We start from the raw sequence: 16,152 nt of genomic DNA, 5'->3' as shown, positions 1-16,152 counted from the left end.
CAACAGTCCGCACAGAAAAGTCTCTTGCAAGCATGGTCAATATCAAACAGGAAGTTGGCCATTTTGGGTTGAAATGGCGATTTTTAGCCGTTTTTGCCGTTTTTAGGGTCCGTTTCTGATTGGATTGCTCGATCATTTTTCGCACGATCGTCTCAAAACTTGTGTAAAATTGCTCAGAAGGAATGGGCGAACAAAATGAGACAAGGATTCTGAGTTTTCGTATATGTTGAAGGGGTGGGGCCAGGCCTCGAAGTTTGACTACTCGCCAAAAAATTTAAAATTGCTATAACTTAATAACTGAAAGGAATAGAATTACCAAACTTTCTGTGGTCATTCGTCATCCAGCCACAAAGTAAATTGAATGGTCGGATGATGACATCACACAAGCCCCGCCCCCTCAGGACCAAAAAGGTCAAGTTTTACTGTGAAAGGTCCCAAATTGCCCCATTTCACTTAATCACCACAAACTTGTAGCTGGTAACTCAAGACAAGTGGAGGTTGCTTGGCGTCACTTTATGGGAGTTTTCGGCAGAAGGCGGGGCTGTGGCGGCGCGGCGAAGTCAGGCGTACCGCCATGGCCTTACGTTTGCCTTCCATTTCGTCATTTCTAAAGATATCGTCACGAAACTTGTTGTGAGTGATCCTAGTCCGGCCCCTCAAAAGATCTGATGTGAACATCCGGTGGGCGTGGCCTATTTTCTGAAATAGCGCCCCCTAGGACCATTAAAACTGTCAGCCCCAAGCCATGCTTTGACTGAGGAGTACGAAATTTGGTACACTAATGTGGTGTCTCAGGACCTACAAAAAAGTCTCTTGGAGCCAAGTGCAAAGTTGCACAGGAAGTCGGCCATTTTGGTCCAAGTACGCAATTTAGTGGTTTTCGCACACGTTGTTTGGAGAGTGATGCTCCGTCGCCATTTTCACCAATCTGCTTCAAACTTCTGCCATCTGCTCTTAAGACATAGAGGAAAAAAATCAACCGTCGGATTTTTCAAAAGTTGAAAGGTGTGGGCGTGGCTAAGCCTCAAACTTTGACCTGTCGCCGCACCACTCTTTTTTTCACAGCTCCCTACTGGACTCCTTTTACCCAATCAGCAGGAGTCTCTGGCAAATAGCAGTAGACAACTTGAGGTCACTTGGTATCCAGTACTGGAAGGTTTCAAAAAAAGGCAGGGCTTTGGGAGCATGGCGAAAATCGCCATCACGCCATGGAAATACGTTTGCCTCTCATTTCTTCATTTATCGTGATATCGTTACGAAACTTCTGGTGAGTGATCCTAGTCTGACCACAAAGAGACATAGACAGCTGAAATATGTGGGCGTGACCTAATTTCTGAAATAGCGCCCCCTAGGACCATTTAAACTAATAGCCCCAAGCCATGCTTTGACTGAGGATTACGAAATTTGGTACACTAATGTGGTGTCCCAGGACCTACAAAAAAGTCTCTTGGAGCCAATCACAAAATTGCACAGGAAGTCGGCCATTTTGGTCCAAGTACGCGATTTAGTGGTTTTCGCACACGTTGTTTGGAGAGTGATGCTCCGTCGCCCTTTTCACCAATCGCCTTCAAACTTCTGCTATATACTCTTAAGGCATAGGGGAAAAAATTCAACCGTCGGATTTTTCAAAAGTTGAAAGGTGTGGGCGTGGCTAAGCCTCAAACTTTGACCTGTCGCCGCGCCACTCTTTTTTTCACAGCTCCCTACTGGACTCCTTTTACCCAATCGGCAGGAGTCTCTGGCAAATAGCAGTAGACAACTTGAGGTCACTTGGTATCCAGTACTGGAAGGTTTCAAAAAAAGGCGGGGCTTTGGGAGCATGTCGAAAATCGCCATCACGCCATGGAAATACGTTTGCCTCTCATTTCTTCATTTATCGTGATATTGTTACGAAACTTCTGGTGAGTGATCCTAGTCTGACCCCAAAGAGACATAGACACCTGAAATATGTGGGCGTGGCCTAATTTCTGAAATAGCGCCCCCTAGGACCATTTAAACTATTAGCCCCAAGCCATGCTTTCACTGAGGATTACGAAATTTGGTACACTAATGTGGTGTCCCAGGACCTACAAAAAAGTCTCTTGGAGCCAAGCACAAAATTGCACAGGAAGTCGGCCATTTTGGTCCAAGTACGCGATTTAGTGGTTTTCGCACACGTTGTTTGGAGAGTGATGCTCCTTCGCCCTTTTCACCAATCGCCTTCAAACTTCTGCTATATACTCTTAAGGCATAGGGGAAAAAAGTCAACCGTCGGATTTTTCAAAAGTTGAAAGGTGTAGGCGTGGCTAAGCCTCAAACTTTGACCTTTCGCCATTACTTGACTTAATAACTCCCATGTGCATGATCAGATCTTTTTCGAACTTTGTCTGTGTGATCATTGACCATATCTGTAAACAATGACAATGTGGACAGCTGACATCATCCAAGCCCCGCCCCCTGACTAAAGGAAGTTATTATTTTATGCTGAAATGCCCATATTTGTCCCCTCTAATTTAGTCAACATGACACCTAGGTCATGCACTGTCTTCATGATGCTGTAATGGCCATTCAAATCTGATAGCTTTCCAGAAAGGGAGGGGCTTTGATGCCATGGCGAATTCTGGCGTAACGCCGTAACCTTACAATTCAATTTAATGGTGAGCTCAGAGGGGATGCTTAGTCAGGGTGAGGTGCGGACTAGGAGGCCATTTGCTGTTTCCGGTGACGGGATGATTGACGTTTCTGTTCTGCCAGACATGCCCTGGTGCCCCGGGCTGCCGGCCAGGCCGGAGCGGCGCGGAGCTGCGAGGGCCGAACGACGCTGCTTGCAGCTTTAATTATTTTTTGTTATTCCGTGCCCCCTTTGAACAGCTTTTTGGGGACCTTAACATACCCCAAAACTCACAATATTTTGCACACTTGTCAGGCCTGGTGAAAAATTTGATATTTTAAAGGTCCCAAAAAAATCGCAAAGAAAATGGCTGAACAGCGCCCCCTACAAAGTGAAAAAACCCCCTCTCCATAAAGCTTAGTTTATCGTACAGTTATGAAATTTGGTACACTTGTAGTACTCAACAGTCCGCACAGAAAAGTCTCTTGCAACCATGGTCAATATCAAACAGGAAGTCGGCCATTTTGGGTTGAAATGGCGATTTTTTGCCGTTTTTGCCGTTTTTAGGGTCCGTTTCTGATTGGATTGCTCGATCATTTTTCGCACGATCGTCTCAAAAATTGTGTAAAATTGCTCAGAAGGGATGGGCGAACAAAATGAGATAAGGATTCTGAGTTTTCGTATATGTTGAAGGGGCGGAGCCAGGCCTCGAAGTTTGACTACTCGCCAAAAATATTTAAAATGCTATAACTTCATAACTGAATGGAATAGAGTTACCAAACTTTCTGTGGTCATTCGTCATCCACCCACAAAGTAAATTGAATGGTCGGATGATGACATCACACAAGCCCCGCCCCCTCAGGACCAAAAAGATCAAGTTTTACTGTGAAAGGTCCCAAATTGCCCCATTTCACTTAATCACCACAAATTTGTAGCTGGTAACTCAAGACAAGTGGGGGTTGCTTGGCGTCACTTTATGGGAGTTTTCGGCAGAGGGCGGGGCTGTGGCGGCGCGGCGAATTCAGGCGTACCGCCTTGGCCTTACGTTTGCCTCCCATTTCGTCATTTCCAAAGATATCGTCACGAAACTTCTTGTGAGTGATCCTAGTCCGGCCCCCCAAAAGATCTGATGTGAACATCTGGTGGGCGTGGCCTATTTTCTGAAATAGCGCCCCCTAGGACCATTAAAACTGTCAGCCCCAAGCCATGCTTTGACTGAGGATTACGAAATTTGGTACACTAATGTGGTGTCTCAGGACCTACAAAAAAGTCTCTTGGAGCCAAGTGCAAAGTTGCACAGGAAGTCGGCCATTTTGGTCCAAGTACGCAATTTAGTGGTTTTCGCACACGTTGTTTGGAGAGTGATGCTCCGTCGCCATTTTCACCAATCTCCTTCAAACTTCTGCCATCTGCTCTTAAGACATAGAGGAAAAAATTCAACCGTCGGATTTTTCAAAAGTTGAAAGGTGTGGGCGTGGCTAAGCCTCAAACTTTGACCTGTCGCCGCGCCACTCTTTTTTTCACAGCTCCCTACTGGACTCCTTTTACCCAATCAGCAGGAGTCTCTGGCAAATAGCAGTAGACAACTTGAGGTCACTTGGTCTCCAGTACTGGAAGGTTTCAAAAAAAGGCAGGGCTTTGGGAGCATGGCGAAAATCGCCATCACGCTATGGAAATACGTTTGCCTCTCATTTCTTCATTTATCGTGATATCATTACGAAACTTCTGGTGAGTGATCCTAGTCTGACCCCAAAGAGACATAGACAGCTGAAATATGTGGGCGTGGCCTAATTTCTGAAATAGCGCCCCCTAGGACCATTTAAACTAATAGCCCCAAGCCATGCTTTGACTGAGGATTACGAAATTTGGTACACTAATGTGGTGTCCCAGGGCCTACAAAAAAGTCTCTTGGAGCCAAGCACAAAATTGCACAGGAAGTCGGCCATTTTGGTCCAAGTACGCGATTTAGTGGTTTTCGCACACGTTGTTTGGAGAGTGATGCTCCGTCGCCCTTTTCACCAATCGCCTTCAAACTTCTGCTATATACTCTTAAGGCATAGGGGAAAAAATTCAACCGTCGGATTTTTCAAAAGTTGAAAGGTGTGGGCGTGGCTAAGCCTCAAACTTTGACCTGTCGCCGCGCCACTCTTTTTTTCACAGCTCCCTACTGGACTCCTTTTACCCAATCAGCAGGAGTCTCTGGCAAATAGCAGTAGACAACTTGAGGTCACTTGGTATCCAGTACTGGAAGGTTTCAAAAAAAGGCAGGGCTTTGGGAGCATGGCGAAAATCGCCATCACGCCATGGTAATACGTTTGCCTCTCATTTCTTCATTTATCGTGATATCGTTACGAAACTTCTGGTGAGTGATCCTAGTCTGACCCCAAAGAGACATAGACAGCTGAAATATGTGGGCGTGGCCTAATTTCTGAAATAGCGCCCCCTAGGACCATTTAAACTAATAGCCCCAAGCCATGCTTTGACTGAGGATTACGAAATTTGGTACACTAATGTGGAGTCTCAGGACCTAGAAAAAAGTCTCTTGGAGCCAAGTCCAAAGTCGCACAGGAAGTCGGCCATTTTGGTCCAAGTACGCGATTTAGTTGTTTTCGCACATGTTGTTTGGAGAGTGATGCTCCGTCGCCCTTTTCACCAATCGCCTTCAAACTTCTGCTATATACTCTTAAGGCATAGGGGAAAAAATTCAACCGTTGGATTTTTCAAAAGTTGAAAGGTGTGGGCGTGGCTAAGCCTCAAACTTTGACCTGTCGCCGCGCCACTCTTTTTTTCACAGCTCCCTACTGGACTCCTTTTACCCAATCAGCAGGAGTCTCTGGCAAATAGCAGTAGACAACTTGAGGTCACTTGGTATCCAGTACTGGAAGGTTTCAAAAAAAGGCAGGGCTTTGGGAGCATGGCGAAAATCGCCATCACGCCATGGTAATACGTTTGCCTCTCATTTCTTCATTTATCGTGATATCGTTACGAAACTTCTGGTGAGTGATCCTAGTCTGACCCCAAAGAGACATAGACAGCTGAAATATGTGGGCGTGGCCTAATTTCTGAAATAGCGCCCCCTAGGACCATTTAAACTAATAGCCCCAAGCCATGCTTTGACTGAGGATTACGAAATTTGGTACACTAATGTGGAGTCTCAGGACCTACAAAAAAGTCTCTTGGAGCCAAGTCCAAAGTCGCACAGGAAGTCGGCCATTTTGGTCCAAGTACGCGATTTAGTTGTTTTGGTACACGTTGTTTGGAGAGTGATGCTCCGTTGCTCTTTTCACCAATCGCTTTCACACTTCTGCTATATACTCTTAAGACGTAGGGAAAAAATTCAACCGTCGGATTTTTCAAAAGTTGAAAGGTGTGGGCGTGGCTAAGCCTCAAACTTTGACCTGTCGCCACGCCACTCTTTTTTTCACAGCTCCCTACTGGACTCCTTTTACCCAATCAGCAGGAATCTCTGGCAAATAGCAGTAGAAAACGTGAGGTCACTTGGTCTCCAGTACTGGCAGGTTTCAAAAAAAGGCGGGGCTTTGGGAGCATGGCGAAAATCGCCATCACGCCATGGAAATACGTTTGCCTCTCATTTCTTCAGTTATCGTGATATCACTACGAAACGTCTGGTGAGTGATCCTAGTCTGACCCCAAGAGAAATAGACAGCTGAAGTTTGTGGGCGTGGCCTATTTCCGTAAATAGCGCCCCCTAGGACCTTTTAAACTAATAGCCCCAAGCCATGCTTTGACTGAGGATTACGAAATTTGGTACACTAATGTGTTGTCTCAGGAAAAAAAGTCTCTTGGAGCCAAGTGCAAAGTCGTACAGGAAGTCGGCCATTTTGGTCCAAGTACTCAATTTAGTGGTTTTCGCAGACATTGTTTGGAGTATTATGCCCCATCGTCCTTTTCACCAATTGCCTTCAAACTCCTGCTATATCCTCTTAAGACATAGGGGAAAAAATTCAACCGTCGGATTTTTCAAAAGTTGAAAGGTGTGGGCGTGGCTAACCCTCAAACTTTGACCTTTCGCCATTACATTTCTTGGCTTAATAACTCCCATGTGCATGATCTAATCTATATCAAACTTTGTCTGTGTGATCACTGACCACATCTGAAGACAATGCCAATGTGGACAGCTGACATCCCCGAAGTCCCGCCCTCTACTACAGGAAGTCTATTGTTTTATGGTGAAATGCCCATATTTGTCATGATCTGAAAGCTTTCCAGCGGCCCTAGATAAGTTTAACCTACAATAACTTCAAACAACGTGGTCAGAAAAGCATTACAGTTGGTCTGTGTCATCAGATCCACGAGAGTCGTAAAGGTAGAGTATGCCCTAGTTGTGAGACGTGTAATATAATGGTGTCCTCAGAGGGGATGCTGAGTCAGGGTGAGGTGCGGACGAGGTGATCGTTTGCGGTTTCTGGTGTCGGGGTGGTCGACGTTTCTGTTCCGCGGACGTGCCCTAGTGCCCCGGGCTGCCGGCCAGGCCGGAGCGGTGCGGAGCTGCGAGGGCCGAACGACGCTGCTTGCAGCTTTAATTATTTTTTGTTATTCCGTGCCCCCTTTGAACAGCTTTTTGGGGACCTTAACATACCCCAAAACTCACAATATTTTGCACACTTGTCAGGCCTGGTGAAAAATTTGATATTTTAAAGGTCCCAAAAAAATCGCAAAGAAAATGGCTGAACAGCGCCCCCTACAAAGTGAAAAAAACCCCTCTCCATAAAGCTTAGTTTATCGTACAGTTATGAAATTTGGTACACTTGTAGTACTCAACAGTCCGCACAGAAAAGTCTCTTGCAACCATGGTCAATATCAAACAGGAAGTCGGCCATTTTGGGTTGAAATGGCGATTTTTTGCCGTTTTTGCCGTTTTTAGGGTCCGTTTCTGATTGGATTGCTCGATCATTTTTCGCACGATCGTCTCAAAAATTGTGTAAAATTGCTCAGAAGGGATGGGCGAACAAAATGAGATAAGGATTCTGAGTTTTCGTATATGTTGAAGGGGCGGAGCCAGGCCTCGAAGTTTGACTACTCGCCAAAAATATTTAAATTGCTATAACTTCATAACTGAATGGAATAGAGTTACCAAACTTTCTGTGGTCATTCGTCATCCACCCACAAAGTAAATTGAAAGGTCGGATGATGACATCACACAAGCCCCGCCCCCTCAGGACCAAAAAGATCAAGTTTTACTGTGAAAGGTCCCAAATTGCCCCATTTCACTTAATCACCACAAATTTGTAGCTGGTAACTCAAGACAAGTGGGGGTTGCTTGGCGTCACTTTATGGGAGTTTTCGGCAGAGGGCGGGGCTGTGGTGGCGCGGCGAATTCAGGCGTACCGCCTTGGCCTTACGTTTGCCTCCCATTTCGTCATTTCCAAAGATATCGTCACGAAACTTCTTGTGAGTGATCCTAGTCCGGCCCCCCAAAAGATCTGATGTGAACATCTGGTGGGCGTGGCCTATTTTCTGAAATAGCGCCCCCTAGGACCATTAAAACTATTAGCCCCAAGCCATGCTTTGACTGAGGATTACGAAATTTGGTACACTAATGTGGTGTCTCAGGACCTACAAAAAAGTCTCTTGGAGTCAAGTTCAAAGTCGCACAGGAAGTCGGCCATTTTGGATCAAGTACGCGATTTAGTGGTTTTCGCACACGTTGTTTGGAGAGTGATGCTCCGTCGCCCTTTTCACCAATCTCCTTCAAACTTCTGCTATATACCCTTAAGACATAGGGGAAAAAATTCAACCGTCGGATTTTTCAAAAGTTGAAAGGTGTGGGCGTGGCTAAGCCTCAAACTTTGACCTGTCGCCACGCTACTCTTTTTTTCACAGCTCCCTACTGGACTCCTTTTACCCAATCACCAGGATTCTGTGGCAAACAGCAGTAGACAAGTTGAGGTTACTTGGTCTCCAGTACTGGCAGGTTTTGAAAAAAGGCGGGGCTTTGGGACCATGGCGAAAATCGCCATCACGCCATGGAAATACGTTTGTCTCTCATTTCTTCAGTTATCGTGATATTGCTACGAAACTTCTGGTGAGTGATCCTAGTCTGAGCTCCAAGAGAAATAGACAGCTGAATTTTGTGGGCGTGGCCTATGTTTTGAAATAGCGCCCCCTAGGACCATTTAAACTATTAGCCCCAAGCCATGCTTTGACTGAGGATTACGAAATTTGGTACACTAATGTGGTGTCTCAGGACCTACAAAAAAGTCTCTTGGAGTCAAGTTCAAAGTCGCACAGGAAGTCGGCCATTTTGGATCAAGTACGCGATTTAGTGGTTTTCGCACACGTTGTTTGGAGAGTGATGCTCCGTCGCCCTTTTCACCAATCTCCTTCAAACTTCTGCTATATACCCTTAAGACATAGGGGAAAAAATTTAACCGTCGGATTTTTCAAAAGTTGAAAGGTGTGGGCGTGGCTAAGCCTCAAACTTTGACCTGTCGCCACGCTACTCTTTTTTTCACAGCTCCCTACTGGACTCCTTTTACCCAATCACCAGGATTCTGTGGCAAACAGCAGTAGACAAGTTGAGGTTACTTGGTCTCCAGTACTGGCAGGTTTTGAAAAAAGGCGGGGCTTTGGGACCATGGCGAAAATCGCCATCACGCCATGGAAATACGTTTGTCTCATTTCTTCAGTTATCGTGATATTGCTACGAAACTTCTGGTGAGTGATCCTAGTCTGAGCTCCAAGAGAAATAGACAGCTGAAGTTTGTGGGCGTGGCCTATATTCTTAAATAGCGCCCCCTAGAGCCATTAAAACTTTCAGCCCCAAGCCATGCTTTGACTGAGGATTACGAAATTTGGTACACTAATGTGGGGTCTCAGGACCTACAAAAAAGTCTCTTGGAGCCAAGCGTAAAGTCGCACAGGAAGTCGGCCATTTTGGTGCAAGTACGTGATTTAGTGGTTTTCGCACACATTGTTTGGAGAGTGATGCTCCGTCGCCCTTTTCACCAATCACCTTCAAACTTCTGCAATACACTCTTAAGACATAGGGGAAAAAATTCAACCGTCGGATTTTTCAAAAGTTGAAAGGTGTGGGCGTGGCTAAGCCTCAAACGTTGACCTTTCGCCATTACTTTACTTGACTTAATAACTCCCATGTGCATGATCAGATCTTTTTCGAACTTTGTCTGTGTGATCATTGACCATATCTGTAAACAATGACAATGTGGACAGCTGACATCACCTAAGCCCCGCCCCCTGACTACAGGAATTTATTTTTTATGCTGAAATGCCCATATTTGTCCCCTCTAATTTAGTCAACATGACCCTAAGGTCATGCACTGTCTTCATGATGCTGTAATGACCATTCAGATCTGATAGCTTTCCAGAAAGGGAGGGGCTTTGATGCCATGGCGAATTCTGGCGTAACGCCGTAATCTTAATATTCAATTTAATGGTGAGCTCAGAGGGGATGCTGAGTCAGGGTGAGGTGCAGACTAGGAGGCCATTCGCGGTTTCTGGTGTCGGGGTGGTTGACGTTTCTGTTCTGTCAGACGTGCACTGGTGCGACGGCAGACCGGAGCGGCGCGGAGCTGCGAGGGCCGAACGACGCTGCTTGCAGCTTTAATTTCTCCTACTCTTCTTTGAATTTTATACAACCATCTTCCCCTCCTTTTCTCCTCCCATTGTTTTTGCCATTTCTTCTTCATTCCTTGCCTTATTATGCTCTTGATCTCTTTTTGACAAAAGTGAATATCTAACTGAACCGATGCATTTATTGTTGCTTCCTTAGCCAACTTATCGACTCCTTCATTACCTCTGATTCCACAATGAGCTGGAATCCATAAAAAATGTATTTTAAGTCCCATCATGCTTATTCTATAAAGTGTTAGCTGATTCTCTAGTAATATGTCTGGTCTGCTTTCTGAATGGCTGCACTTTAAACTGGTTAATGATGAGCTGGAGTCTGAACAAATAACTGAGAATAATGGTTTGTTTTCTTCCACCCATTGAACAGCTAACAGTATTGCGAGCATTTCACCTGTGTATACTGATAATCCATCACTCACCCTCTTTTGTACTCTAACATGAAACTCAGGAGCAATAAAAGCTATCCCAATATGATCTGCAGTATTCTTTGATGCATCTGTATATATTTTTACATAGTTATAATAGTGACCGACATAATCCTGTGCTGTATGTGAGTTTAGTATGAATGACTTATCCTTATTTTTTCTCTCCAACAAAGTTAAATCAACAGACGCCTCAGGAAGAATCCATGGTGGAACAGCAGGTAATGGAACTCTTTGACTGATTTTAAACTGATCTAATTAGGCCCGAGCAGCGAAGCGCTGCGAAGGCCTATTGTATCTGCTCCGTTTCTTTTTCTTTTTTCTTTTTTTTTCTTCCGCGTCTTTGGGTGGCCTTTAGGGGGTCTTAGCATATCCAAAAACTCACCAAATTCTGGCCCAATATAGAAAGTGCGTGAAATTTACGTATTTCACTGGCAACGTGAAATTTGGTAAAAAAATGTTTCAACAGCGCCCCCTGGAAAATTAAAAATACCCCTCCGCTTTGACCTTTTTTCATAGTAGAGTTATGAAATTTGGTACACTTGTAGAACTCAACAATACGCACAGAAAAGCCTCTTGCACCCATGGTCAATATCAAACAGGAAGTCGGCCATTTTGGACTAAAGTGGCCATTTTGACCCCGTTTTGGCCATTTCTAGGGTCTACATTTGGTTGAACAATTTGATCATTTTACGCACGATCGTCTCAAAAATAGTGTGTGATCGAACAGAAGCGATGGACGAATCAAATGAGCAAATAAAATTGACTTTTCGTAAATACTGAAGGGGCGGGGCCAGGCCTCAAAGTTCGAGCACTCGCCAAAAAAATTCAAATTGCTATAATTTCATAAATGAAAGAATTACAGTTAAAGTAATTTTCTATGGACAATCGTCATCCGCCCCCGAAGACAAATGAATGGTTGATTGATGATGTCACATAAGCCCCGCCCCCTCAGGCCTTAAAAGGTCAAGTTTTACTGGGAAATTGTCCAAAATTCGCCCTTTCAACTAATCACCCCATATTTGTAGCAGGTAACTGAAGACAAGTTCGGGTTGCTTGGCGTCACTTTATGGGAGTTTTCTCCAGAAGGCGGGGCTGTGGCGGCGCGGCGAAGTCAGGCGTACCGACGTGGCCTTACGTTTGGCTCCCATTTCGTCATTTCTAGAGATATTGCCACAAAACCTCTTGTGAGTGATCCTAGTCCGGCCCCCTAAAAAATTTGATGTGAACATCCGGTGGGCGTGGCCTATTTTCTGAAATAGCGCCCCCTAGGACCATTAAAACTGCCAGCCCCAAGCCATGCTTTGACTGAGGAGTACGAAATTTGGTACACTAATGTGGTGTCTCAGGCCCTACAAAAAAGTCTCTTGGAGCCAAGTGCAAAGTCGCACAGGAAGTCGGCCATGTTGGTCCAAGTACTCGATTTAGTGGTTTTCGCACACGTTGTTTGGAGAGTGATGCTCCGTCGCCCTTTTCACCAATTGCCTTCAAACTTCTGCTATATACTCTTAAGACATAGTGGAAAAAATTCAACCGTCGGATTTTAAATAAGTATAAAGGATTGGGCGTGGCTAAGCCTCAAACTTTGACCTGTCGCCACACCACTCTTTTTTTCACAGCTCCCTATTGGACTCCTTTTACCCAATCACCAACAATCTCTGGCAAATAGCAGCTGACAAGTTGAGGTCACTTGGTCTCCAGTACTAGCAGGTTTCGAAAAAAGGCAGGGCTTTGGGAGCATGGCGAAATTCGCCATCACGCCATGGCAATACGTTTGCCTCTCATTTCTTCAATTATCGTGACATCGCCACAAAATGTCTGGTGAGTGATCCGAGTCTGACCCCCAATAGAACTGGACAGGTGAAGTTTGTGGGTGTGGCCTATTTTCTGAAATAGCACCCCCTAGGACCATTAAAACTGTCAGCCCCAAGCCAAGCTTTGACTGAGGATCACGAAATTTGGTACACTAATGTAGTGTCTCAGGACCTACAAAAAAGTCTCTTGGAGCCAAGCGCAAAGTCGCATAGGAGGTCGGCCATTTTGGTCCAAGTACTTGCTTTAGTGGTTTTCGCACATGTTGTTTGGACCTTGAAGCCCCGTCGCCCTTTTCACCGATCACCTTCAAACATCTGCTATGTACTCTTAAGACAAAGGGGAAAAAATTCAACCGTCGGATTTTAAATAAGTATCAAGGTGTGGGCGTGGCTAAGCCTCAAACTTTGACCTTTCGCCATTACATTACCTGACTTAACTCCCATGTGCATGATCAGATCGTATATCAAACGTTGTCTGTGTGATCACTGACCACATCTGAAGACAATGATAATGTGGACAGCTGACATCACCTAAGCCCCGCCCCCTGACTATTGGAAGTCTATTGTTTTATGGTGAAATGCCCATATTTGTCCCCTTTAATTTAGTCAACATGACACTAAGGTCATGCACTGTCTTCATGATGTTGTAATGACCATTCAGATCTGATAGCTTTCCAGATAGGGAGGGACTTTGATGCCATGGCGAATTCTGGCGTGACGCCATGACCTTACGTTTGACTGTAACTTCCACAAACAGCCTCCGATCTGCCCGAGACTGAACATGGCAATGAACAATCATGCCCTTTAGCCAACGAGGCACAAACAGTTGGTGAACGTTGGGTAATATCACCACAGCGCCCCCTACATATCTTTAACACTGTAACAACTCCTACAGAAGAGGTCGTAATTGCATCAAACTTGCCATATGTCATCACACAAAGGAACCCAACACAATCATGTGGTAATTGGTAGATATAGCTTTAGCTCCGCCCCTTGACAGATATTAGGCCCTGAATAACACATGCATGATGCAATTCACACCAAACTGCACACAAATGACTGTTATCAACCTACAAACTTCTTCATGGAATATTTCCTAAATTTGGAACAGCACCCCCTAGATACCATAAAACCTTTGTTACTTCTGTAAAAAAGCTCCAAACTATATTAAACTTGATGGGAGTCATCACACAACTGCAATCAACACATGTATGTGCTCACTTGTTCAAATCACTTTAACTCTGCCCACTTACAGCCTTTTGTCTCTAGATGACACATGCAACAATTAATTGATGCCAAATTAACAGGAAACCATCTTTGATGAGCAAAGATACCGCTATGGGATTTAGTTGTAAATGGTCACAGCACCCCTAGATAGGTTCAAACTTTATTAACTTCTAAAGACAAAGTCAGAATGGCAATATACTTGGCTTGTGGCATCACGTGACTGCACCAAACACATTGATGTGGTTGTTGGTTTTAATCCCTGTAGCTCTGCCCCTTTCAGCTCACTGGTTCTAGAAAGAACACACAGTGTCTGATTGATGCCAAAATAACAGAAAACCATCTTTGTCAACCAAAGCTGACCTCAACGGGATTTTTCTGTGGTTGGTCACAACGCCCTCTAGATAAATTTAACCTACAATAACTTAAAAAACCTGGTCAGAAAAGCATTAAAGTTTGTCTCTGTCATCACACCACCAGTGTGGTAAAGATAGAGTATGCCCTAGTGGTGAGACGTGTAATATAATGGTGGGCTCAAAGGGGATGCTGAGTCAGGGTGAGGTGCGGATTAGGTGACCTTTAGCAGTTTCTGGTGTCGGGGTGGTTGACATTTCTGTTTCGCAGACGTAGCCTGGTGCCCCGGGCTGCCGGCCAGGCCGGAGCGGCGCAGAGCTGCGAGGGCCGAACGACGCTGCTTGCAGCTTTAATTTAAGTTCTACAGGTTCCTTGATCATCATCCATCCAAAACTTTTTGTTTCCTTCTTTTCTTTCTCCCAGCAAGGTTTTAGTACGTCATGTGTTGGATGATCTTCTTTCTGACTCCGAAGATTTGGCCAATAATTTAAAGCTATTTGTTCTCGTCTGATTGCTATTGGCATCTCACCCATCTCTACCTGTTAAGCGGCTATAGGGGTTGTTTTAAATGCTCCTGTACAGAGTCTCAGTGCCTGATTCTGGATAGAATTCAAGTTTAAAAGAGTAGTTTTTGCTGCTGAATTATATGCTACACACCCATAATCGAATACCTGATCAATCCATTATATATGGCCTTCATAGACTTCCTGTTTGCACCCCATTCACTCCCAACTGAACACCTCATTATATTTAGAACCTTCTTACACTTATCCATTATACTCTAAATATGAACACCCCAAGTTAACCTTTCATCAAACCATACGCCTAAGAATTTAAATTTATTTACCCTTTCTAACTCTTGACTATATAATTTAAGTCTAAGATCCTCTCTGACTTTTTTCCTTGTAAAGAACATTGTCTTAGTTTTATCCACAGAGAATTTAAAACCCCATTTGTACGACCATTCCTCCACTTTGCCTATTGCTTCTTGAAGTTTCTTTACAATAAACTCTACATTTTTCCCTCTTTCCCATATTGCCCCATCGTCTGCAAAAAGTGAAAACCCCACCCCATCTCGTATACCTTTAAAAACATTATTTATCATTAGAGAAAATAATAATGCCCACCGACCTTGTGGTGTACCATTTTCCACAGGAAACTTTTCAGACAAAATCTTCCCAATCCTCGCTTGAATTTGTCTTCCCATTAAAAAGTTCTTGAGCCAATGAAACATTCGTCCATTAATATGATTAATACCCATCTTTCTGATTTCAATTAAAAGGCCCTCCCTCCACATCGTATCATAAGCTTTTTCAATATCAAAAATACAACAACTACATCTCTTTGTTTATTTGAGCTTCGCTAACTCCATGTGCTAAACATAACAGGGTCCATCGTATTCCTTCCTCTTCTAAAACCACTTTGACAGTTAGATATGTATCCTTTACTTTCAATGTAGGACATTAATCTTTCATTCATCATGCACTCCATTATCTTACAAATATGAGATGTTAACGCTATAGGTCTATAGTTTCCTGGATTGGTATTATCTTTTCCTGGTCTTCTTATGGGTACAACCACCGCTTCCTTCCAGCTTTGTGGCAATAACCCACCTTCCCAAACTCTATTATATAAATCGAATAAAATTTCTTTAGCTTTATCACTAAAATGGTTTATCATAATATAACAAATCTGATCTTTACCTGGTGCTGATACCTTGGATTTTTGTAAAACTTGATTTAATTCTGTTTTTGTAAATAAAATATTTAACAAGGTATCATTATCTTCACCCTGTTCCAAAAACTCTATATATTCCAGAAATTTATTTTCTCTGCCTCTTTGACTTCTTCACTAACATTATCTAAACTATGAATTTTAACAAATGTCTTAGCTAACAAATTTGCCTTCTCTTCATCTTTTACTGCTGTTACTTCACCACCATTTAATATTGGATATCCATACTCTTTTCTTATGCCATTCATTCTCTTAATCATTGACCAAACATTTTGTATTTTTGTCTCCCACCCCACTGAATTACAAAAGCCCCTCCAATACTCCTTCTTTGCATTTTTAACAGTTCTTCTTACCTTAGCCTGTAATTTCTTATATTAATTAACAAAACTTTGATTCCTCTTTA

Source organism: Nothobranchius furzeri, chromosome 5, assembly GCF_043380555.1.
Source record: "Nothobranchius furzeri strain GRZ-AD chromosome 5, NfurGRZ-RIMD1, whole genome shotgun sequence".
In the NCBI taxonomy this organism is placed as follows: Eukaryota; Metazoa; Chordata; class Actinopteri; order Cyprinodontiformes; family Nothobranchiidae; genus Nothobranchius; species Nothobranchius furzeri.
This window is presented reverse-complemented; position numbering follows the sequence as displayed.